At 41.7% G+C, this 25700-nt stretch overlaps 1 protein-coding gene across 1 annotated transcript in view; it reads left to right on the top strand.

Annotated features, from left to right (window-relative positions):
* The window catches only part of BRF1 (BRF1 RNA polymerase III transcription initiation factor subunit), a 173018-nt gene that overhangs the window by 16040 nt on the left and 131278 nt on the right, over positions 1-25700 (top strand). The window lies entirely within an intron of this gene.

Genomic DNA, 25700 nt, shown 5'->3' with positions numbered 1-25700 from the left:
TGGCTGTATGAAAACTGAACAGTTATAAAAAATGCTGAGCTACTTATTTATTTGCTGGTGCCACTCTGTTGGCATTTCCCAAGTTAGCTGTGCTGCAGGTGAAGTGCTGAACTCTCTCCCATGGGGATGCTGGCACAGGACATCTGCGAGGGCGGCCACTGGTGGCTCTTCCATCAAGGCTGCTGCTGCTGCTGCCTTCTTCTCTCCTGTGCTCTCAGTGCTCCTGCTGAAGGGGAGAGCCAGGCCTGGGAAGCAGGGTTGGGCAGTGGATGAGTCCCCAGAGTGCTGGGGAGCAGCTGAGAGCCGTGTGTGGTCCGGGAGCGCTCGTAGCTCACTCTGCGCCTGCTCTGCTCGCCAGCAACCTGCAGGGAAAGTCCAGCCATGGAGCAGGACGTGCTGGGTTTTAAAAAACAACACCTCCCCTGCTATCCCTCCATCCCCCCACTCCTTCCCCATGTGCTTTGGGCCAAATTCTTCTTTACTGTAAAGTCTGTCTTTCCAGGGGAGGTGATCTGGACTCGCTGTCTCTTACCTAATTACCAGCAAAGCAGCTGGGCTTGGCTGAGTGTATGATGCTGCTCTTTTTTGAAGCTTTTAATGAAAGGATGTTTAGAATTAGATGAAGAACAATTTTGCATTAGAATGCTTAAGGTAATAACTTTTTTTCCATGCATTCTAAAGTGAAGAAATGCAAAAGTAAAATCTCCCAGCAACTGCTCATCAGTTCTGGACTCTTCTACAGAAATCGTGGTGTGTGTTGGTGTTTTTATAAATATGTGTATTTATGCTCTAAACAAAGCCATGGGCAAATCCTGACCATTTTGTAGTTTTCAGGTTTGTGTAAGAATGTCCATTACACAGAACCAGTCTCCCTTACCACACATACCTTTCCTCACTATTTATAATGCAGCAGGGCATGGCTGTTCAGTTTCTCCCTTTATTTCTGAACCAGCTGATGTTTGTGTGTGTTTGTTTGGGAATGGCTGCTTACAGAAACTGGAGTCTTGTTTACACTTGCTAAAATATTTATGCAGAGAAGATTTAATACTGTTGTATTTGTTCATAATCACTTTGATTTTCGGCGTGCAGTACTGTGCTAATTGAGTGTATGAAGCTCCACAAGTTCAACAGGCTCAGGCCCACAAAATGTTTTGCATCTGTACATGCAGACCTCATTTTTGTAGTAAAAACCTGGACATCTGTGAGATGATGTGGTGTTTCAGCTTCAACTTTGTTTGAATGGATATGGCAAAATAGCTAAATAGTAGTGTTTTTCTGAAAAAGAAGAATTAAGAGTAAATACCAGCTCAGAGGGGAGACTCTTTGACAAGACACCTTCCTCTGTTTCTGAGCCTCTTCAAATTTCTACAGTATTGGTCAACACTTACAGTTACTTCCAGAGCTGAAATGCAGACTGATGTCTCTTTAAATCCCATTTTACAGTTCTGTGCTGCATTACATAATCTCTCTAAATAGCCAGTTTATTCTTGTTTCCTTGCAGGCAATCTGCTCTTGCTGTATCAGTGTCAGAGTCGTTGTTACAGGGAAGTTGTTCTTGACTTGGAGCTCTGATATTTTCAAGTCTTCAGTGACCAAAAAGAAAAGGGACAGAGGAAGGAGGATCAATAGCATGATTATATATATGATATGATTATTAAAAGTTTCAGTTGCAGATACTCAAATTTGGTCTAAACTAAGTTTGAAGATTGCAGCTGCATCTAGCTTAATCCAATTTCTGAACTGTTGTGCTGTGGTTTTAATTATTTCTTTAAATGAATGTGTGTTTTCCCTCAGTCCTCTTAAATACCAAAACATAGCTAACAGTATTTTAATGCTAAATGGGAAAGTGTTTCTGAAGATGGTCTGTAATGCATTTTTTACTGTTTGCATTTAAACTATTTGTTTAATTCATTAACATTTGGTGTCATCACTCATTTTATAGCTGGTTTGTTACAAGTGATTATGGAAGGTTCTGCTTCCTCCCAGAACCATACATTGTGAATTAAAAAAGGACATAATATTACACATGTGAAGAACAGAAGTATTCAAAAGGGAGGAACAGAGAGCAAAACTAGAACAGCAAGGCAATGGAGATTAGTGGAATTCTAGAATAACTGAGATTGGAAGAGACCTCTGGAGGCTGACAAAACGGTGGCTTTGAAGTTGCATTAAGCTGCTGAGGGCCTAGAGCAGCTGAGCTCCAGTTTTTACCAAGGAAGGATATGACAGAATTTCCCTGGTCAACCTATTCTCCAGTGATTGGCTACCCTCACTGTGAGGAATTTTTTTCCTTATGTCGAGTCAGAACTTATTTTGATGAAATGCAACTCTTCCCTCTTGTCCTATTGTTGTGCATCTCTGGTGATGCAGCTCTGGCTGCATCTTTATAACCTCCTCCTGCAAAGCTGAAGGCAGCAAAGAGAATTCTCCCTCAGCTTTCTTGAGACTCAGCAAATTCATCTGTCAGCCTCATCCACGTGCTGCAGTCTCCAAATCATCACAGGGACTCTCTGCTGGACTTGCTCCAATATGCCAGTGCCTCTTCTGCAGAGGAGCCCTGAGCTGGACAAAGTACTCTAAATATAGTCCATAAGTGCTCAACAGGGGATGATAATCACTTCTCTGGACCTGCTGGCTGCAGTTTTAATAATGTGGCTCGGGGATGAAATTAACCTTCACCACTTTGACTGGGTGCTGCTGAGCCATGTTCAGTTTTTTGTCCATGAGGAACCTAGACCCTTTTCTGCAAAAAAGTCAAACAGTCCCCAGCCTGTGTTTTTGCCCTGCAGTTTTTCTGTCCCAGGTGCAGAAAATTTGCATTTGGCTCATGAGGCTTCTGTCTTCTCATTACTGCAGCATCTTAAGATTTCTCTGAATAGTGGCTCTGCCCATCAGCATATGGCCACTGCTCCAATGAGATGTCATCTGTAGGCTGGCAAAGGAAACCTCCTGGCTTGTTGTTCATGTTGTTAATGAAGGCATTAAACATCAACAGTATTGATCCCAGTGTAAGTCTGATGGTGAAAGTGCTGAGGACTACCTTTGAACCAGGCCAGCCTCTCACACAAGTTGCTGTTCACTGGCCCAGTCCAGATCTCTGCAATTTGGCTACCAGGGAGAAGGATGAAATGGGATGAGGGAAAAGCTGTAGTTAGAATTTCTCTTGACTGCATTCTGGTTGTGGCTGCTGGGCACGATCTGCCCTCATTGAATCTGTGCTGGCAGTTCCTGGTTACATCCTTGGGTTTTGCATGTCTGGAAACGGTTTCCAGGTAGATTTGTAGCCTTCCAAGAGGCTGAGAGGAGCCTGACTCACCTTTGGAGTCTGACTTCTTCCTCTGGAAGAGAAGCCTGATGCTTGCTACCTTCAAGTCAGAGAGGACCTCTTTAAATTCCTACACCTTTTTTAAGATGTCAGAGATTACTCTTTTTACTGTCTCCCTTTGCATTCTCAGATGTATGCCATCAAGTCCAGTTAACTTGCGTGTGTAGACTGTGCTTAGGGAGCCCTTGCTCAGTCTTTCTTTACCATGGAGGGTTGCCTACCTGTTCTCTGAACAAACTGAAGCTCTCTGAAATCCAGTGTTGTGATTATGTTACCCATCTTCCTCACACCCCTCAAGATCTTGTTTATCTTGGGTTGCTGTAACCAAGCCTGCCATCAGATTTTACACCCTCCACCACTTCTTCCTTTCCAAAGAGTGGTAGGTGTATCACAGCTTTGCTTGACCTGTTCCTGATGTACTCTGGAATTCCACTGGATTGCCTGTGACCCACTGTGGTTCCTCACAGCAGCTGCTGGGGTGGATCCAGTTCACCATGAGAACCTGGAGGTCTTCCTGCTTTCCAAAGAAAGCTTCATCCTCAGGATCAGATGGTCTATGGCAGGTGCTCGTGACTGTTTCTCTTGGCCTTGCCTCTCATCCAGACCTATTTACTTTTTATTGGCCTGTCAATCATTTTTCAGCAGAGCTTCACACTTTCAGGCAGTTCCTCTGTGTAGAATGAATCCCTGTCACCTTCCCTGTCTGTCCTTGTGCAGCCTGTCACCATCCATCTCCTTACTCCAGGCACGTGAGCTGCTCCACAGTGTGTCTGTAACTCCCCAGTGAATTTGTAGTTTTGCAGCTGTGCATAGGCTTTGAAGTCTTCCAGACTGTTTCCTTCATTAGATGCAATCTTTTCTTTGACTCTTCCTCCTGTATCAATTCCTGTCCTTGGCTTTGATTTCAATAATGAAACTTCTGGTATAGGCTCTCTGCCATCATCTTGTCCTTCTTGCCTTCCTTTCTGTTGTGGTAGAAGCTAATCCTAATCCTCTCATCTCTGTGTTTATTAGCACCACATCGAGATTTCTCTTGTTGTCTTTTAAACTAATCATGGCTTGAAGTTCTCCTTTTTTGGTTTTGCCTCATATCTTCCTCAATTTCTTTACTCACTAAGGCTTTGAAAGACTTCCTCTTCTAGCCAAATCATTGCTTCAGTTTTACCCTTTGATCTGCCTACTGCCTTGTCCCTTACAAGTCCTTTCCTACCATTAGCAATTTCTCTCTCATCCATTTCCTTCATCTTCACATTTCATGTTAACTTTGCCCATCTCCCTTTGAGGATAAGGGGGCATCTTCTCCTTTTCATTTGGGATGATATTACATGTTTTTTATGTATGAGTGTGTTTGGTTGGGTGGTGGATTTTTGTTGTTTGTTTTGTTTGCTGGTTGATGTTTCAAGTGCAACCTTTTCCCTTGGTAAACTTCTTCAACCTCAACATACCTCTTCCATCCAGTCCCATGTCATGGCTGGACATGGGTGGCAAAATTTGGATGTCTGTGTGAGCTCCTGTTTCTCATCTCCTTTCAGAGGCTGTGCATAGAGGCAGACAGATTTAGGGTGTGATTAATTTAATCCGAAAGGAAGTCAATGACTCATTCTCTGGAGCGTCTGTTTCTCTTCACTCACTGAAAGGAAGTCTATATTGACTAAGCCCAGTCACTCATCTCTGAAGATAAGGTTGATGGATTGTAGGCTTTGGTGTCTGCTGAATCTGTCTGTATTTGTGTATCTCCTTGTTGACATAGAGTTAACATGGCCAAAACCGAACTACAAATTGCATCCAACTGTTCTGGCCTTTTGCATGTTAACAAGTTCAAACTTCTTCCCACTGAGGCCACTCACAGCTTTCTTTCCTCCTGTCTTGTAGATCCACCCTCTCCAGCATCTGCTAAACCATGGATGTGTCCTAGCCATAACACTCACATATTTGTTTCTTGAATAAGTGTTTCTTGACTTTCATTACTCTTTCTGTCTCATCAGAACATGCTCCAGAGACAGGAATGCAGAAAAGTTGTGACCTGAAATGCTAATTCTTTGGTCCTTAACTTCTTCATCAAACAATTTTTAAAGGAATGTTGTTTTCCCTGCTTGTTTGCTCTTTTGCATTTGTGATTGCTGTTACTGATCAGACAGCAATTCAACAGGGAACTTCCCTGGTGTTACTGGGCTGTTGTGTTTGACCTCCAGCTTGCTGGACCTCTGTGCTTCTGAGGCTTGCTTGGATGTCAGTAAGTGTGGGCTTTCCTGGTCCTCTGCTTCAGTGCAGGCTCTGGTAAGTTCCACAGCTTGATGCTGGACTCCCTGGTGGCTGAATCTTCAGGGTATCTCAGTATCTTGCACACTTTTCTCAGAGCTTTGTGTTCCAGGGTTTGCAGACAACTGCACTAATCAGCAAAGACTTGAAGAGATAGGAAAAACACTTAAGGAAAGCAAACAAAAAACCTCAGGGGCAGAAAACCTACTCTTTAGCCAGCATGAGTTACTGCAAGAATTTGGGTAAAAGCAGAAAATTGTATTTCCCTGTCTGTTTCCCTACTCTAGAGTTTGATTCAGAGGCGTCTGAGGAAGCTGGGATCCTTCTGGTTGGTACTCTGGCTTCTCTTCAGGCACATGGAGAACCTCTTCAATTGCATTTTGCTGATGAGATTCTGTCCTTCATCATCTCCAGTTACCTTTGTTAAAAGACCAGTTGAGTTCATCAGCTGATCAGGGATGACCTTTTGGTTATACATTGATTAATTAGTTTCTACTTGAGTTGAAATTTGAAAATTTCTATTGTCTTAAATCTTGGCCATTTTTGTGTTTCGCTGGGGAATGATGAACAAAGTACCTGTCTTGGAGATGCTTTTGATCTGCTCTTTATCCTTACAGGGACAGTTTAATGGAGAAGAGTCCATGTGTACTTTAATGAGTTCTGTTATTTTCTAAGAAGAAGATCTGGGATCCTTTAAGGGTAGAGGATAATGCCCAAATTTTGCCCAGAGGCTGACTGACAACTTAAAGCTTTAAGCACAGCAGTCCACTGGGTAGAAATATGTGAGTCAAGCTTTGCTGGTCTTCCTAACTTTGTTCCTGTGTTTTCTTAGCCAGAAAAGGGAAAGATTAGAAAAGACATTTCTAAAATTCCTCAGAGGTGTTGGTTCAGTCTGTATGTGTCTGAGAAACTGAGGGATTGTCCTGTGACTGAGAACAGTCTCTGTTGTTACTTTTTCTTTTAATTTTGAAGGTCGTCTTTGAAGTTGAAAAAAAATAAAATTGCAGTCTTAATCAAATGGGTTAACATGACTTGGGTTGACTTAACTAATAACTAGAAATATTTGCATGTTCAGCTGCTTTGAACTGGCCTGTTTGTGACTCTGGAGTTAAAAGCATCTTTCATGGTTCCTTTGCTCTGTCTCCTCTCTGGTCTCTGCTCTGTCTCTTGGTTTATTAGCTGGCTGTGGGCAAGAGAGCTCTTCTGGCAGGGAAGCACAAATCTCTCCTTCATTTTATCAAACAAGAGAAGAAATGCCCTCTAAAGTTCTGCATACTTGTGAAATTTCTGGCTTGGATATTAAAATTTTGGCCTTTTTTATTTCCACATTTGTCTCCTAAATTTGACAGTTTCTCTGTGCACAGAGTAGCATAATACTGATCCCATTTGTGGAATTCACTGATGGAGATTCATCTCCCTGCAGCCTTGTGTAGGTAATTGAAACTTGTCATTTCTCTTGAGAGCAATTCTTTAGTTAAAGATAGTTTACCTAGTAGGCTAATGTTTTTTAAAACATTTGCTTTTTATAGTATTATTCACAAGGAAATGAACTTGGATATTAATAGGTTTATCTTCCTTCTTGTACAGTGTGGCAGAAAATAGGTGACTGCCTCTCTCCTTCCTCCCCCTCTAGTAATATCTATAAATTTCAGAGCTAGATTTCTTCTAACAAGCATCTGAATTAAGCCATTTTAACTTTGCAATGTTGTCAGACAAGCAGGTAACACTCCAGGTAATACAGCTTTGGTTTAAGTTCCATGTAACTGCTGCTTTCTTTTTTGATAATGAAAGAATGTGTACATCACTTTTGTGGCATAGGGCTGTCTTAAACGTTGAAATCTGAGTTTTGAAGTGTCTGTGTCATTTTATAGGCTCAAAACTTGAGAGGAGGAAGGTTGTTGTTGCTTTTTAATGCTGTGATCTCTGATAGTGCTGAGTTCTTGTCATGTGTTTAAAGTGCTTTTTGTTTTACTCTGTGGAATAAATTGGAGTGCTGGTGATGTGGCAGCACAGGAAAGCATTCCCTAAGCCTGAGGGTCTGCAAGTGTGATTTGCTTTTGGAGCTATTACATTTTTTTTGGAAGATTGTTTTTCTGAAATAATGGCCACAGCATTAAACTTCTGAACCTCTGTAGAAATAACAACAGAAAAAATTCAGAAACTGCTGAGCTTCTGTATCAGGTGTGAAATGTGTGTCAGTGGGAGCTTCCTGTATTCAGTACAGCCACACCAGCAAATTTAGTAGCAGACTGACCTCTGTCAGCCCCCTGAAACCACCAAAAACCTCAAAACCAAACTCCGGCCCCAGCCTGAACAACAGCTCAGTGCACAAGTTCTCTTTGGGCTGGGTGGTTGCAGCCCTGGGCCTTGCTGCCCTCCCTGCAGGTTGTGCTGTCAGCCCCAGGGCTGCTTTGGTGCAGTGTGTGGGTGGAGGAGCTGTTGTGTAAAGGGCTGGGAACTCCTCTGGGTGGTTTTGCCATCAGAACCTGCAGCCCTGGAGTCCAGCCCACCTTGTTAACAGCAGAGCCAGTTCAATCCCAGCCCTTCCCATCCCTCAGCTGCCCCTTCCACCCCCTTCACCCAGATATGCTGTGCTGTAGCTTGGGCAATGCACCTCTTTATGGGGCAGTGAAAAGATCTGGCTTTCACAAGCAAAATAAAGAGAGAGAAAAAAAACCAACCCTTGTTTTCCTTTCATCATTTCACTCCTCCACATGGCACCAGAGATTGGAGGAGGGAGTGGGTGACGCAGAGATGAGCAGGAGCCTCCTAAACCCGTTCTGCAGCACGAGAGGCTGAACGCAGAGCTGCGCACTGAGCTCTTTTCTCTTAGTGTTTTTTAAGCATTTATTTATAACCCACTGTCCTGTTACGTTCAGTCCTGCACAGTCAGTGTGAAGGAAGGTGTCTTCTGTTCTTTTGGCTTGACTTAATATGAGTGGGAAGACTTTTTAGCAGTGTTCTGTTCATTGACTGCTGCTGGCAGATGGATGCTCTCCGCTTGAAGTGCCTCAGGCCTTGATATCTTCCGTTTTCTCCCCCTCCCTCCTCCCAGCACACACCCCGGAGTGTGCAGGCTGTGCTAATTTAGTCACAACTTAAAAGGAGTGATGAAGAAGAAATGCTCAGCTCTAATAGAATTCTTGTCGCTCATGACATCTTTGGGGAGCACATTTTCCCTTCAGGATCCCTAAGGATTTTTTCCAGCAATGTGTATTAGATGTTCTGTGATGCTTCGCTGGAGCAGCAGGAAAATTTGTAATGCATTTTAGGACCAAGATGCAAATCTATTTATATATTAATCAGTTTAGAAAATACAGCATACATGACATCCAGTTTAATATTTTTCAAATGTTTTATTAACCCAGGCTTGACTGTTTCTGGTTCTGGGGCGGCTTTTCTATCTGTCTGAACTACAAAGCAAACCTTTAAACAATCATTTGGTTAACCTAATATGTTCAAACATTTGAACCAATTACTGTATTTTCCTAAACTGAGTGTTTCTATGCCAGTAGTTTTCTTTACTTACCATCAGAAGTCAGCTGATGTTAGGTCTGAGGAGTTTGATTAATTTTTCAACAGAATCACAAAATTGTATCATTTGCTGGTAAAAATTGCATGTATTTTTAATGGAAAAAAAGCCAAATTATACCCAACCAGACTTAAAAGCTGTTCTTCTGTGCTGATGATTATGCCTTAACTTAGTGGATGTTTACAAAATCCTGTACAGCCTCAATCACCAGATGGTGCTGTTACACACTGCTCAAAACATGCCTGGAAAATAAGTTTCAATTCTACCATTGCCATACTTACTCAAGTGTAATTTCATGGGAGGAGTGGTGAGAAAGAGAATTTCTTTCTTTAACCATGTCTTTAAAGTAGAGCCTTTTCTGAAAATTTTGGGTTTGCTCTTGTGAGAGCTGCTCAGAGCAGAATTTTCTCTCACATGGTTTATGACCATGTTTGATGTAAAAATGTTTTGTGGGATAATTTAGGAGGTTGGGTGCTGGCTGTGTGGGGCCATGTCTGGGCTGTAGCCAGTGTGATTCCTTCTTGGGTGCTGAGATTATGAAGGCTTGCAGTGAGGAATGAAGGAGTGTAATATGCAAATATTGAGTGTTTTAGGAAAAGTGAAATGCTGAAAAGTCTCTTCATAAGCTGGATATAATCTTTTTAATGAATGAGATGTAATTTAACCTGGTGAATTTGGAAGGGAAGAACTCCAGTCTGCTGTGGAAAGACTCTCTTTAAAAAAAAGAAATCCAGGCTCCTAATGCACCATTTCTTTTCAATGTCTTCAGTAAATGTAACGCTTTTTCTCTTATTTAGAAAAAAACTTTGCAACATACATATAAAATGTAGTCATTTTTCCCCCTCAGCAGTTGCAAGGTAATTAAGAGTTGTAAAGAAAGTTGCTTTTTTCCTAAGGCTTTGCAGAACTGGTTGTTTATGGTTAAATGTGGAATGGGAAATCAGGAGTTTAAAGTTGCTAACTCTTCCTTTAGATGAAGATGTTTTCCCCCTCTTTGTACTCAAATAATTGAATCATTTCGGAAAATAAAAACAGCTAAGTACTAGGCTGTACTACTTAGACTAAACCTAAGTAGTGCTAAACATGTAGATAGAAATGAAAGAAGTTTAAGTAATTGCAGGAGGGGGGAAGAATTCTCAAATGCATACCCCTCCTGAAGGCATTATTATTGCTGTAATTTTAGATGTAATTTCCTACATTAAGAATGTAACACTTGAAAAATGAATGAAATTATTTTCCTACACAGTGATTTTTCTTTTAACTTTGTTTTCTAAGAGACATTATCAGCAAATGACACTTAAAAAACAGAGAGAAGGTCTCCTCAAGCCCAGGCTCCAGTGTGTCAGGCTGGGTTTAGCATACTTAAGCCTGGTTTTGATCCATGCTGTGTAAACCTGCCCTGGCTGTCGGCAGGAGCTGTATTTGCTTGGCATTACTGCTTGGGACACCAAGTATGTAGCTAGAAGATGGCTTTAATCACCAAGATTTAAAGCCTTCATGCTGTTACAACAAAGCTGTCCCAAACAAACACAGTGAAAATTAATTGGAAAGGCCATTGATTGCTTAGGTGGATTGCTTAGAGGATTCCTGCCTTTTCAACCCAAAGAGGCTTCTCTTAAGTTTGAACAATAGAAAAATCAAACGTGGATCTTTCTTCAAAGAAGGGTCATTAGCACTGAATGCCACAAACCAAGTGGCTAATTATATTCAAATGTGTGACTCCCTAAGAAGTTACATTATGTGAACGAGCATATAAATGCATTTTTAATAAAATCAATTAGAAATGGCATTTTTAGAAGAAAACTGTAAACTCTTCCTTTATGTGCCCTAATGTCATTCAGTTGATTATTTGTACTTTTGGGTAATATGTTATGAAATGCATAATATTAAGAAAGCAGATTAGGGTCACAGTTCCAGTTTCTGAGTTTCTGGGTTTGTGGAATCATTTAGGATGTACAGGAATTACACCCACACCTTCTCCTGTATGGCTGTCATTCCTTAGAGAGAAAGTATTGATTAGTGTTTCCATTGTATCTTGATATTATATATATATTTATATTAGATGTGCTTCTTGATTGCTCTTATAAATCAGTAGTCAGGGAAAGCACTCTGTCCATTTTTACAGTAGGAATCATGAATTTGCTACTTTGTTTTGTAGTCCATCCACTTAGGATGAATTTCTGAGAATGGGTTGCTCTGCAGACACTGGTCATTAGGTCTGGTCTGAGGCTTGAGGGCTTTTTTGGTAACAATATAGACCTAAGGAACCTGAGATTGCTTTTTTGTTTCCTGTCCTTACAAAATTGATGTGTAAGACAAAGCCACTTTCAATTTTCTTCCTTTTTAGAAAGCATCACATTATTTTGTCTAAAAGGGAAACATAAATATTGCAGTTTCCAGCCACACTCTGATGGGTTTGCACAGGTGCTGAAGCATGGGTGATCATCCTTAAAAGTCATCTTGGTACTTCTTTCCAGAGTTTGACAGAGCCAGTTGATGCATTCCTGCTTTTATTGGGCACATGTGCATATGTGTGCAAGCTCAGATGCACAGAAATAGTTTTACATGAGAAAAGACAATTTGTAAATTAGATCAGGAGATGGATGTCTGTGCTCATGGCATGTAGTGACAGGACAAGAGGGAATGGCTTTAAGCTGAGGGAGGTTAGGTTTGGATTAGATTTTAGGAAGAAAATCTTCCATTTTAGAGTGATGAGACAGTGGCTGATGCTGCTTGGAGAAGTCGTGGCTGCCCCACCCCTGGAAGTGTTCAGGGCCAGGTTGGATGGAGCTTGGAGCAACCTGGTCTGGTGTCCCTGCCCGTGGGTTGGAGCTTGATTTTCCTTAAGGTCCCTTCCAGCCCAAGCCATCGTGTGATCCCATGATGTTCCTGTAACCTTAGACAAAGCATAGAAGCTGTGTGTTACTGGTGAGCTTCGCTCAGGGCTCGTGGCTGCCCTTCTTGCCAAGGCTTGTCTCACTTCTCTTGCTTGCTCTGGCTGATGCCTGTAGAAAATAGAGTGTTTGTCTTTTTCCTTGGGTTGTGTCTCAGCACAAAATCTTCAGAGCACTGGGAGCTGGTGCAAGGGGTGGTGGTGGGATATATGGGGGGTTGTTGGATTTCCCCTTTCAGTTGTCCCCAGCAGCTTCATCCTCTGCTATTTTACCTGATTTGTTATGAAAGAAAAAATTAGATTTCTTCTAATCCAAGAAGGATAGGGAAAGTACTCTTACAAAAAATAAAATGATGAAAAGTACAGGCCTAGGTGGTCCAGTTGAATCTAGTCTTCAGGCTGAGGTTTTTGTGTGTCCTCTCCTGCTTTTTACCCTACATTTGCTGTGGAGTGAAGAGAGGAAAACAGACTTTATATGAAAATGCAGTAAATCACTAATAGCTCTTAATTTATCATTCACTCCTCTCTAATTACCAGCCTCCATTTTAAATGTGAGATGAATCCTCACAATTTGCTAATCCAAATTCATCCTCATTTTCAAAGGTGAGGATGAAGCTGTCCTCTTATTGTCAGCAAATCAGCATCTATAAATTAGGAGATTTTAGAGGGGTTGCCTTATTATCCTGAACCCCATGCAACTTGCCAAATCCAAGCAGGTGTTTTGTTTGCTTGCTCCCTCATTGTGAAAGCTCAGGGAAAATAGTTAGAAATAAAGTTATTGAATGTCAGCAGAAATCTTGTGATTTCACAGCAGTGCTAATATGGGTGACTAGCTTTGCAAATGCAGTCCCTTTCCACCTTAAAAAAAAATTTCTATATCTAAAGGTTTCTTCTTTTTAGAAGGTAGGAGGTGGGGAAATAATCTGACATATTTAGCTACATGAAGTCTTGTTTTTAAAATTAAATACGAGGAAAATAATTTACAAGGTTGCTTAGTGATACTGTGGGAAAATGTGTATCTTGAGACTATTCAAAGGCATCTCAAAGTAGATTTAGAAACTATGGTTCCTGACAAGCACTAGAAAAAAAAAAATACTGCTTCTGGTGCAAGCTGAATCAGTTCTTGAGTGTGTCAAGAAAGAATACCACTTTTCAAGTGATTTTTGGAACAAATCCAGGGTGCTTGTGAGGTGACGTTTGTTGTCTGAGTGGTCTGTGTTGTTCCAGCTGGCCCTACACTAAAAGTTAACTCTTGCTTGCTGCCAGCTTCTTTCTAGAGAGCAAAGGGGTATCTATCTGAAGCTTTGGTCAAAATAAAGTTGTTAGACACCCTGTGGATTATAAACACACTTCTGTCTCTTTGTGTTCTCTGTCCATGATGAGTCCACCATGCATTGATGGCACATGGTCTCCTCAAGGGTAGTTTGCATCCTGCTATAGATCTGGGGGAACTGGGAATAGAAAAAATGTTCATTTTGCAGGATTACAGCTGTGCTCAGATGCTCTTTTTGCCGTCAGGTACACAGTTTTCCTACTGCATGAGTGGGTAGTTTGTTACCCCCAACATTGCTCTTTGCCTTTTGATCTGACATGTACGATAAATTTTATTCTGAGATCATTGCAGTGTTTGCTTCCAGCTGTAAGAAGAAGAGGAAACTTGATGTTGATCAAGGTCTTTGACATAGAGGGAAAAAAGCTTTGAGGTTGTTTTGGATTTCTGAAAAACACTGATTTGTCATGCCAGCAAAGTCAAGTTGTGGGATTACAGTGACACTGAATATTGCATACCAAATTCAATATCCTAAGAAAACTTCAGCAGAAGAAAAGGGAAGCATAAGGGAATGTACCAGCCACATGGAAATGAAAATCAAGTTCTTTAAAAAGTACATTTGAAATGAATTGTCTCCTCTGCATTTTGCAGCAGAAGTCAGGGGCTGTCACCTGCCTCCATGGCTCAGCACAGGGGATTGTGTGTGGTTTTCCATCTCCTCCAGGAGCACTTGCTCCCTGTTAAGCCAAGAAGGATCCTTGTGTCCCATATCCATTCCTGATTCAGTCTGCAGAAAGTCTGAAAGGGAGATGATATAACAACAGCCACTTGCAAGAAGATGTTGTTAAAGTTTGAGAGTACTGATTTCAAAATGAGTACAGGCACTGTTTCTAGAGGGTAAAACCACAGTTGATTTGAGGCCCTCAGAAATGTTTGGTTGTGCCAAGTTCAGCTTCCCGTGCATGGGGGCATGGCTTTCAGTGGGAGTTGAGTGCTCAAGATAATTAAAGCTGGGTTAAACAAAGCAGCACCTCTGCTTCTTGTTGTAGGACAGTGCAGTAGGCATTTGACCATAGGAAAATGTGAATTTGGCTGTGTCCTGTTGCTGTTGTAGCTGCCAGGGACAAGGATACCTGGATGTAAGGTTGTCTTGCACAAAGCTAGGCAGAATTTCATCAGCCTGTCTGCTTTTCATAACACTCCAGTAAAATACAAAAGGTAGGAAGGGCCAGATTATAATTGTTTTGCAGAGGGAGAACACGGTCCTTGAGGCTGATTAATGTAGCAATAGAACTTCTGAGGCCTTCAGTGAGGAACTGCTTGTAGCATAAACAGGTCTGAGGCAGGCAGCTGATTGAAGTGTTTGTTTATTTTTGTGGATCTTGAAATAGGTCAGTAAATAGAATTTACTCTGTGGACTGTATTGAAGCAATATGTTAGTTAGGTACAAGATGATGCTGATGTTAAGCGATTCCTTAGGGCAGCTTCTTTGATTACAGCTGCACAGAGTCAAAGAAAAAGCTCATTTTGGTGTTCACAGCACCTGCCTGATTGAAACACTGAGGCAGGTTGTGTTTTATAGTCAGCTTATTTAAAAAAAAAAACTTCTAACCACTGTCACCAATCAGAAAATGCTGTGAAATTTAGACCTGCCTGTAGTCAGACCCGGGCAATATTAAATTCAGATTCATTGTCTCAGCTGGTCTCAGAACTATTTTGGGGGTTTGCTGCATCAATACTCTTTCTTGTGCTGAGCATCCTGTAGGAGCAGTGGCAGTATCAGGGGAAAAGAATCCATGTCTCCTTTAATGAGATCTGTTAGGATGCTACATAGCAATCATCACATAAATCCACTGATTTCTGTTTAAGTCTTTAGTAGTCAGTATGTTCTCTGGTAGCTATTTTTCACCATACCATATTACCTAGAGGAAAAGGAATTAATAATGCATCTAGTCTTGGATATGTATGTTTAATGGATGATCTCACATCCTATCTTGGAGTCAGGCTGCACAGAAAAAGCCCTTTTGAAATTGATCTTTGAGGTCCAGCACATAAAGAACAGAAAACTGTAATTGTGCTTACTTAAAATTTTCTTTAACTACTAAGGACTGGCACACAGGAGATAAGCAGATCATCTAGAAGAGCAAAGGAAGTTGGTATCTGAAGATTTGGTTATGGAGAAAATTTCTCAGATTTTGTTGCATGAGCAAATGTTGAGATTTTTGGGGTTCTTTTGGTGGCATGTGCTGTTAATACAATATTTAATAAATAATGAATGCCATTTAATACTTAATAAATATTTAATTTAGGAAAACTAGAATGAAATGGTGACTGGAAAAAGAATTTAAGAGGCAGAAACTTGAGTAGGTGGATCTTTGCAGTCCAGGTCAGGCTGTTCTGTGTGACTGACAGTGGCTCTGTGCTGTTCTGGGTCAAACTGAGCAGGCTCAAGGCTGATGTAGAGTCAGCAGTGGTGACCACTTGGGGAGGAAAGGGTGGAGGGATTTCTTCCCTTGTTCTGACCATTCAGAATACAGAATAATTCTGTCATGCAAAGCAGCCTCTCTCTGAAGGTTACAGTTTTGCAAAAGCATAAGAATTTCCTTTAACCTAGTAAATCATCTTAGCCCACTTCTCTTATATAGCATCATACCATATAATGATTTTTTCTTGTGTTTTGCCCTTCTGGATTCATATGTTCCAAGCACTGGGAGTTTCCACCAGTTCCCTTGGGAAACTATTATGAAGTCCAGTGAGTTTTGTTGTAAGGTCCTGTTAACATAGTGCTTATATTTTCCTTTAATTTCATGTTTTTAGCCCTTAAGCATGAACTCATGCTTATATCTATTTATGGCTTAAACTTCCCTCATCTTCCAGAGATCTGGTGATCTTCTGCTTTTCTCTTGATAAATCATGTCTGATAATTAGATGAAGGTTCTAAGTTCAATCTCTGGGTCTTTAAACATCCACCCTCTATTTCCCAGCCATGCTCTCAATCTTTTATTCTAGGGTGATCAGGGCTCCTCCAGAGAAGAAGGCCAAAGTCTGGTGAGAATTTCCTCATCCCAAACAGTTTTGATATATGACATCCCATACATAAATTTTAGCCTCATATAAATGGAAGGCATCACAAACATACAAGTAAATATTATTATGCCAAATACTTTCTAAGAGAGCCATGTTGGCTCACTAGAAATATGTAAATGGCATTGTAGTTTTAATTCCTTACTGAAACAGTCTGTACATCTCACTTATACAAATGTTATTGTTTAAAGAAATACAAGGCTGTTGCTGAAATATGTGCATTCTGTCTTTGAACATAAATCTCTTTCCAACTCCAGGCTGAAGTAGGTGCCACAAGAGACTGACTTGATAAATGGCATCACTGATTCACTACATGGTTTAGCTGAGATGTGTGGCAACCTTCAGTTATGCTTAGTTTAAAAGGGAAGGAAATGCAAAATAGAGGCTGAAGCCCTATCCATAATGTCTTCTGTCATCTCTGGGCAGGACAGAGGTGCAATTACCAAGGGCAGCTGTAGCTTTGATCTAAATGGGCCGTTTGTGGTGCTGGGGGAGAGCAGCCCCTGCACAATCACTCTGCTTGCATGAATGCTGGAGCTGATGGACTCAGCTGCCAGCGACAAGCTAAGGGCAGAATTTAATTCTTCAGCTGCAGCCTGGATAAAGATTGATGCTGTCTTACCTCACTGCTAGGTTTCTTATCCCTTCTGTATAAAGGAATAAGTATTTGACCACTCGTCAGCTTCATATCAAAATGCCTTAAATAAGCATTAACCTAATACAGTCTTTCTTGCTTTTGTAACAGCTCTGTGCCTTTCCCTGCTTGATTTCAGTTCTCTGTTTCTGCTTCCATTTTTAGATCATGTTTTATCTCTTATCCCTTTGATATCTTTAATAACTCCCTCTTTTTCTTCACCCTCTCAACTACTTCTCTCTGCATCCTTTTACCTTGATGCCTTCTCATTGTATTTCCATCTGTTTTGATGATTTAAGAAATTTGACAATTAGTTGATATTTATGACATTTTTACTTTGGAAATGACTGTGTCATCTTCTTTGACTGCCACCTGAGTAGGGTCTGGATGTGGAGAGAGTGTCCTTTGTTGGATGTGTATGTGGAATTACAGGGGGAAGAGGAAGGAAAGAAAGCCTCAAAGCCCAAAAAACAAACCCCACAATGGAAATCAGAGCCTGAAAGTAGCTTTGGGCTCTCAGGCCTTTTTCGGTCCTGAGGAAGCAGCAGCAACCCTAAGCAGAGGCTGAGAGCAGAGTGGGTATTAGTGCCTGTCTGTATGGTCCTTCCTGCCTGCACAGTTGGATGATGGAGAGTGGAAATAACTTAGCACTGACAGTTGTGTTTTGACAGAACAACCGGTGTGCAGAGGAGCAGGGCTGAACTCTAGGAGAGGAAAATTGTTCTGCATGTGTCTGAGGACAAGTAAATTCTCAGACATGTTATAAAAGGTGAGTGTTAAAGGTGGACAAGGAAAGCAGGGAAGGTTCACAGGGATATACAGGGGCCCCTTGACAGGAAAAGGGAAAGGCTGGACTGGCTTTTATAGCAGGGAATATGGATTAAACAGGAAGGTTGGTTTTGTTGGTTTTTTTTAAACAATCTTAGTATGTGTGACCTTATCTAATGGCTGCTGCAGTGCAGCTGGGAAGTGGTAATTGTTCAGCTGTGGTAACTCAATTACTCCTGCTCCTGTCCCTGTCCCTTGGTCTCAGTGGCAGTTGTGGCAGGGATGCCATCAGCCCCTGCATCCTCCTGGTCCACGAGGCTGCTCTGTGCCTCGCGGGGCTCCTGTGGGCTCCGTGGCATTGGCAGGGCTGAGGAATGGCTCCTGTCAGCTTTCCCTCTGCGGGGAAGGCAGGAGAGCTGCCTGTCAGCGAGCAGATAACGCTGCCCTGATTTATATGCTGCTCGCCTCTGCAAAGTTTTCCACTGCAGCAATGGAGCCCTTTGTGTTCGCTCTTCATTTTGGTTTTGTTTTAAAGGTTTTGATAACTTTTGGGATTTTTCTCCTATATTGTGCTGTATTCATGAATTTTTCTAGCTGGGTAGATTGATGATAGTTTTTTGTTAGTTAAATGTTTTTTATGTTGTAAAAGTATGAAATAGGTTCTATCATTCTCAAAATGCAGGTTTTTAAAACTTTTGAAAATGATTTTTTAAAAACTGTCAGATTATGTAATGAGCTAATATTTTTCTTCTTTTTTTTTTTTTGTAGTGATGTAAAAATGATTTTGAAGGTAGTGCTTGGATCAGCAGTAATGCTATGTGACAGCAGAAATGTTCAATTTCTTGTTGTGACAAGAGTAACAACTGGTAATTGATAAGTGGAAGGGAAAAGATTTACATGTATACACATATAGAAAAATCTCTAAGAATAACTGTCCTTTAAAATGTAACTTAAAAAAAAATCATTGTCCAAATAATTCAGAGGAAGATTAAAGCAAGGCCTAGCTAGTGGTGCTTTCAGAAGCAAATCTTGCATGTCCAAAAGCTACCACTGTCTAAAAGTTCTTGGTATTTTGATTTTTTCCTTCCAATTCCCTTAATGTGAGACAGGTAAGGGTTATGCTACATTAATCATACATGTGCTCACAGTTCTTGCCAGTAGTGCAGCTTTCCAGCTGTTTCAACTTTGAAACAGCTGCAAATCTTCTGTGAGTAAAAAAAGTTCAGTTAGCTAAACTTTTGGATATAAAAAAAGCCCATATTTGCTTTCTTCCAAAATGAATCTGAAATGCTAATAGACAAATAACTAATGAGCACGATAGCATTTGTTTAAACTGTGGTAATCAGAGTTTTGTGCAAGCTGCCTTGCACAGGAGGAGCGGGGAGGGCTGGCAGCAGTAGCAGGGAAGCAGGAGGAAGCATAGGGATAGTGTGTACTTTTCTCTTTGACCCATTTAGGCTTCAGTCTCACATTTCTTTAAGTTGATCCACGTGTGTGTGGCTGCTGACAGGATTTCTCCTCGCCCCTGCCACATTCTGCCGCCGTCAGGGCTTGTGAGGCTGCTCGTTGAGTTACATGAGGGAGCTGGTCCAAATGGAAATTCAGCTTTTTTGGTTGTTTGGGTTGATTTTCAGCACAGCAGATTCCCTCATCTGTATCAGTGTGTGGCCGTGTAAATGTCACATTGGAGGTGGGAACGCTGTCTGCAGGAACTTCAGCTTCACTTAAAACAGTTGTGATCCAATTCCTTCAGTGCTGGTGAATCAACAGATAAGGGCTTTGTTGGGGTTTTCTTGCTTTTGTTTTCTTTTAATGTCAGCATTGACTGTGGTTTCCCAACATGACACCATAAATGAAGTTCAGTAAGGACTTTATGAGCAAGCAGTTCTTGAGCTGTGCTGAAAAGAATAATTAAGCAGGGTTAAGAAATGAGCAAGCTGCTGTCTGGAGGATGATGGGCAAGATTAGCAATAGGTTAAATGCAGCCCCTGCATCAGCTGTGTGGCTTCTAGTCTGTAGTTGAAGCGTGGGTAGCAGTTATAGATGGATAATGGGAATGAAATGGCAGCAGGAGAAATGCCACCTGTGAGGGAAGCAGAATTCCAGGAACTGCATGCAGAAAAACAGAGGAACCACTTGTGATGCCAGATTTTTCAGAGTGGTTAAAACAAATTAATTCAAATGGACAGTTGCTGTATATGCAAAGAGGGAGTGGTATCATAGGATCAGAGAATAGAAAATGTGCTTGAGTAGGAGGGGTGGGAGAAGTTATGTGGGTGCTTTGCAGGCCTGTTTTGGCATTAATGGAACACAAGGGCCAATTTTGAGGGATTAATACTTAAAGAAGTACAGGCAAGTGCTGAGAAGAGATGTTAACAGCAAATTTTCTAGATGAAAGAAAAGTAGCTTAGTATCAAATATTTAAAAAGTGGTTGCAGCAGTGACCACCATCTGAATTTTTAAGACATTAATCTTAAAGAGGCATGGTTGTTCTCTTTAGCTGAGTGAGTGAATGAGCCTTTGAGGTGCTCTGGAAGGGCTTTACCAGGACAGAAGGGACCTGCACCTGGTAGATGGGGAGCTCTCTTGGGAGGCAAAATGGATGGGTTGGATTGTTGTCAGCAGGCAGAGAAATTGAATACAGGTCTCTGCACTCAGCTAGTCTGGGTCTGGCCATACAGAGATAAAGAGGAGGCATCAATCCTTCAGTAAACAGGTCTGGATTAAGTCTTTTTTTATTTCACAAGGTTGTTTTTATAACACAGGTCAGTTTACTGGTTTGGTTTTCTGTTCATTGCTACAAACAATTTTGCTGGCACAGTTGGTGAAATATCCCAGGGAAAGGGCCAGGAGCTGTTTTATTCTGCTGAGATAAGAGAACAGAGTGTACCCTTGGGCAGCCCCTGGAGCAGCTCTGCCAGGTGACACGGGCACTGGGATGCATCCATCGGAGCAGGGCCAAGTGTTCCCGGGCCCCAGGGTGCTCAGCCTGGGCACTGACACATCCACGGAGGAACTGGGGAGCACTTGTGTGGAAGAACTGGGTTTGGGATGTGGGGTGCACCCACAAGCAGATGGCAGGATAAGGATTTGGAGCCAGGCAGAGCATGGGCGCAAGGCCAGCGTGGTCATCACTTTGCTCATGGGCAATTAGGTGTTACTGGGAATAACTCTTAGCTAACCTTGATAAAATTAAACTTGTTATTGTGCTGGCTCAGCACTGCTGCAGTGTCCTGCTGTGCTGCTACTTTTACTGCTCATTGGCCTTTTTCCTTACAGCCTCACAGGGATGGAGCTGTTCCCTGCTCCCAGTATTGCGTGTGGCTGGAAATGCTCAGTGTGAGCCCTGCAGCCTCACTTCCCTCCCTTCAAATGTGTTCTTGTCTTTGATCACAGGACTCTCCCCTTGATTAGGCTGCTGGGACCAGCCTTCATGAGTGTAGCCCCACTGATCTGCCCCTTTTGTGCCTTTGTTTGTTTGTTTTACTGATTTGTAATACAAATAACATAGAAGCCTGGCATAGAGCAAAGAGCAGGAAATTCATTCAGGCTTTGAGCCGGGAATTGCTGAAATTGAAACGTGTGACAAAGCATGCAGGGATGCTCACACATAAAAACTGCTCTTTTCCCCCTGTTTTTGGAGTTCTTTTGGGCAGCCTTTTCAAAGAAAGAAAAGGAACGAAAACCCAAATGCAGAACAAAATCTGCACATAAAATTCAGTGGGTAAAGCAATTCAAATGCTGGAAATGCATATCCGAGTGCAAACCATCCAAACTGTTTCTTTTAATAGAATCTAGTGTTTGTTACCATAACAATCCTTTTTGCAAAAGAAGGATTAGTGCTGTTAACATGTCTCTGTTCCCTGCTTCAGGTGGCACTTGTTTTCAGGGCGCCTTGAGCAAATTGCAGAAAGGGAGGAAAATCCATATGCCTCCTGGATTTTGATGATGCACTTTAGTATCGTAATAACAATTCATTTAGGCTCTGGCTTTGTACTGCCTGTTATTTCCCTAGAAACTTATGATTCATCCTGACAAATATATGAAATAGCAGTGTCACAGCCTCTGTCAGACTGAAGGGAAGGCTGCAGATGAGCAGGTAGGAGCCAGATAAGAGTAATGTAGAGCTGTAGCTGCTTGACATTACTGACTTTTAAGGGGTCCAAAAAAGGTATGATTCCTCTTCCATAGGGGAACAGAACAAGATGTTTCTGTAGTAACGAGATCATAAAAGAAGGAAAATTGATTGTAAAGGAGATGTCTGATTTTCCCTCTTTTTCTACTTTGCTTCTATTATAACTTAAGCTGCAGTTTTGCTTTCAGCTGTCTCTTGTGTAAGCATTTAATAGAACCAAGATATTCTGCAAATCTATTTTTTTTGACAGTGATTTCTGGCCTACACATTTTGTTTTGTAATAACCACCGTTTCCTCTGTCAAAAGCATGGAAATTATCTGAAATAAAAGGATAGTAGTGTTCTGTGGTTCTATGTGAACTTGTCACTTCAGGTCTGCTGTGCCAGTTCAAAGCATTGAGGTTGGCATGGGATGAGAAGATGATGGTGTTTCTTTCAGCATGCTGGGAGTAGATGGGTAGAAACACTTTTTTTTTTTTTTTTTCTGTAGGCTTGGAACTAAAAGCTGAAAAGAGCCTTTTGTTTTTTGCTGCAGATTCAGTAGCGTGATAAACTTTACTACTTGGTAGCCTGGGAACTTGATTTTGTGTGTTGATTACAGCAGTGCAAACTTCTCTCTTTCTCTCACTTCCCCCCTGCGTCCCCCTCTGCCCGATGGCATGATGAGCCTTTGAGAAATAAATGGGAATTGCGTGGTGTGTGCTCTGTGCATTGCAAAATTTCTGTCCTTTCTAGACTTTAGTTCTTTTGCTCTGTAGAAGGAAATTTATTGCTTTATACTGGTGAGGGAAAGGGGAGGATTTTTCAAACCTTGCTGTTGGGCTTGTCCTGCCTTTTTAAAAAGACACTGTTCCCTGCCCTTCTCCCAGAGGTACTTAGATACCAATTTTCTTGCCATCACTAAATTGCAAGGGCAGCATGAAGTGTAAGCTTTGACCTCAAAGGTGCTATTTCTTGTTTAAAAAAAGAATCCCAGCATCTGTCAGAAACCTGTAAGGCCCAAAAGAAACAATGCTTATTGCAAGTTACTAACAAAAGATGCATCTACTAAGAGACTTGTTTTACCCCTATATATTTTGTCTTATGATTTGTGCTTCTACATAGCAATTCAGAAAAAAAATGCAATAATTAATTCTGGCTGTTCCATGTGATGATACTCCTTTATTGTACTGAGATAGTAGCTGCAGGTTTTTAGAGCAGGGTCACGTTGAAACTTTTTTAAAAGCTGTCCTGCAGGATAAAATGGATAAGAGAGTTAGGAAGATGTTGTGAGTGTTCTATAACCCAGATCATGATAGGGTTTAAAGGTGTATCAGTTCTTTTCCATCCAGTGGTGAATCTCACTTAATTGGAGTTTGTAACACTGTGATGGAATCAGGTGAGCACTGAGTGGAGCAGATTGCTAATAAACTGCACTGTGTTGTTGGATATTCCCACTGCTTTGGCTGAGATCCTCAGATCCTCAGGCTTTGCATCCTTGCAGCTCACTGGGAGCACGCAGTGAGGGTGGCAGTCACAGCAAAGACGGGGACAGGAGGGAAACAGCAACTGCGAGGTTCCAAAATGCCACCCAGCTAGCAGGGAGCAGTGGGAGTGGGAGGATGCTCAAGGCTGATGGCCATAATGCAGTGCTGTAGATCTGCTGGAGGGAATTGCTCATCTCTCCCCAGCCCTGGAGCTTGCAGCTGCTCAGCTGCTCCTCCCTGCCCTGACCCTGTGCTGGGGGAGCAGCATCCCAGTGCTTGGCAGGGCTTGTGGCCGCCTCTGCTCACTTCTGGGGACTTCTCATGGTGAGCACTGCCAGTATGAATGAGTATTTGCACTCTTTTCTTGTTTGTCAGCAGTAACTGGAGCATTGGATGGAGAGTTTACTTTGATCAGTTGTTTTCTTACAGCCCAGTTTCTCTATGTATGAACATCTGCTCTTCAGATAGCAACAGATTAAATCACTGTATTTATAGTTAAGTAAAATGTTACGGAGGCACATTTTTGAGCTCTGGAAATGTCAGATTGGCCAGCTAGGCAGAAGAGGTTGGAAGTCACAAAATGACATACATTTGGTTGTCATCTGACTAGGGTGAGGGCACTCTACAATGGTTTGGCTGTGTATTGCACAGCCATCTCACTGATACCTGCCTTTTCTTGGAGTCTGTGAAGAGCATTCTTGAATCTGGGAAGGAACCAGAAGGAGTAAAGGGTATCTTGAAGTTTCCTGCGGAGAAATCTAGAAGCACAGTTGCTAATGCTAACTTTTCCGGCTTTTTTTTTTTTCTTAGTCTTACATAAGATACCAGAAAAATAGAATTTTGTTGTCATGTTAAATTCAAGGGGCGGAGGTGGTGATGGGGAAACAACAAAGCTTTTGATCTTTCTTTGGTAAATAGGAGACTGGTTGCAGAATGTAAATGTTTGTCTTAGATGATGCTGGAAGCAGTACATTTCTTTCTCTCTTTTCACAAATAAGGACAAAACCAAGTTAGTCATCAAGATACACATAATTTCTAGGATGATTCTTGTCCCGAATTAAGTTGTTCATTTTGGAGACAAGCAGCAGTGTAACAGTTGTCTTGTTTTTCCACAGACTGTATGACTGGTATAATACCACAGGGCAGCTTGAGGGAGTCCTAGCACACAGAATTAAAGCCTCCTCTGGTCTGCAGAAGGCTGAGTAAAGCATTCAGTAACATTTCCTAAGTAGACAAGTACCTTTCTCTTAGATCTCTTTGGTATTTTTTCAGTAGACAATTGCCCCTAAAGTAATTCTACTTTAAAATATTGATGGTGGATGAAGAGTTCAGCTAAAAGAGCATGTATTACTCAAACAAGCATACTGTTTTCTTAGGATGGATTATGATTAATTAATTATATTTTAACATTTGAAATTAGGACAAGGTTAAATACTCAGAATATTAATGGTAGCTTGAGGATGGGAGCAGCTCAGTGCTGAAAATAGCTTATGAAAGAAATTAATTTCAAGTATCTTCCTCTATGTTATTCTTTTTTTCCTCTTTTAGTGTGTTCTTTGTTTTTGAAGGGAAGCTGGTTTGCTGCCACTGCAAAATGAGTTTTTAGTACTCAAGTACATTTATTTTCCCCCCCAAATAAGTATAAACTGATTTTTTCTTAGGGACAGAAGAAACAGCATACCAACTGTAGTGTCAAATAAAGTTCTGGAAAGACCAGATGCTAGTTAGAACCTTAATTTTAGGAAGATGTGGTATTTGTGTTCGAGGCTGGTGAGTGCCAGTCCAGGGCCTGCTGATGGCAGTGGAAAATCTGCTCACCTGCTGGGCTTTGGATTACCCTTGAGTAGCTTATCATGCCCACACCTCCCTTGGGGGGGTGATGGATCCTTCCTCTGCTCTTAGTTCACTGTCCAAACATGTTACACCTGGCTGACCCATGTGCCTTAAAGGATATCTTGGTGGTGAGTGCAGTAATTTCCACGTGTGCAGGAAGGAGAAGCTGCTGCTTTGTGGCAGCTCCTGTTTGGCTGGAGTCCCACTGGCCCCAGCTGCCTGGCTGGAGTCACTTCTTGTTAAAACCAGCATCTTTGGCAAAGGGGTGCTCAGAGGTGCAGATTTTTTACCATGATGATGGTGTAGGGATTTGCATTAAATTAAGATGGGTTTGTGCAGGAGCTGGTGGTGTTCTGGGAAGCATTCTGTGGGTGCCATTGCTTCCTGTGAGCAGTGGTGGGCATGGCAGGCACCTTTGTGCCCTCCACAAGCTGCTCCTGACATGTCTGAAGGGAGCAGATGAGAGTTTCCTGTAAATACACGTGCTGGAAACATCTGCCCA

Source organism: Ammospiza caudacuta, chromosome 6 (assembly GCF_027887145.1).
Source record: "Ammospiza caudacuta isolate bAmmCau1 chromosome 6, bAmmCau1.pri, whole genome shotgun sequence".
Classification (NCBI taxonomy): domain Eukaryota; kingdom Metazoa; phylum Chordata; class Aves; order Passeriformes; family Passerellidae; genus Ammospiza; species Ammospiza caudacuta.
This window is presented reverse-complemented; position numbering and strand designations above follow the sequence as displayed.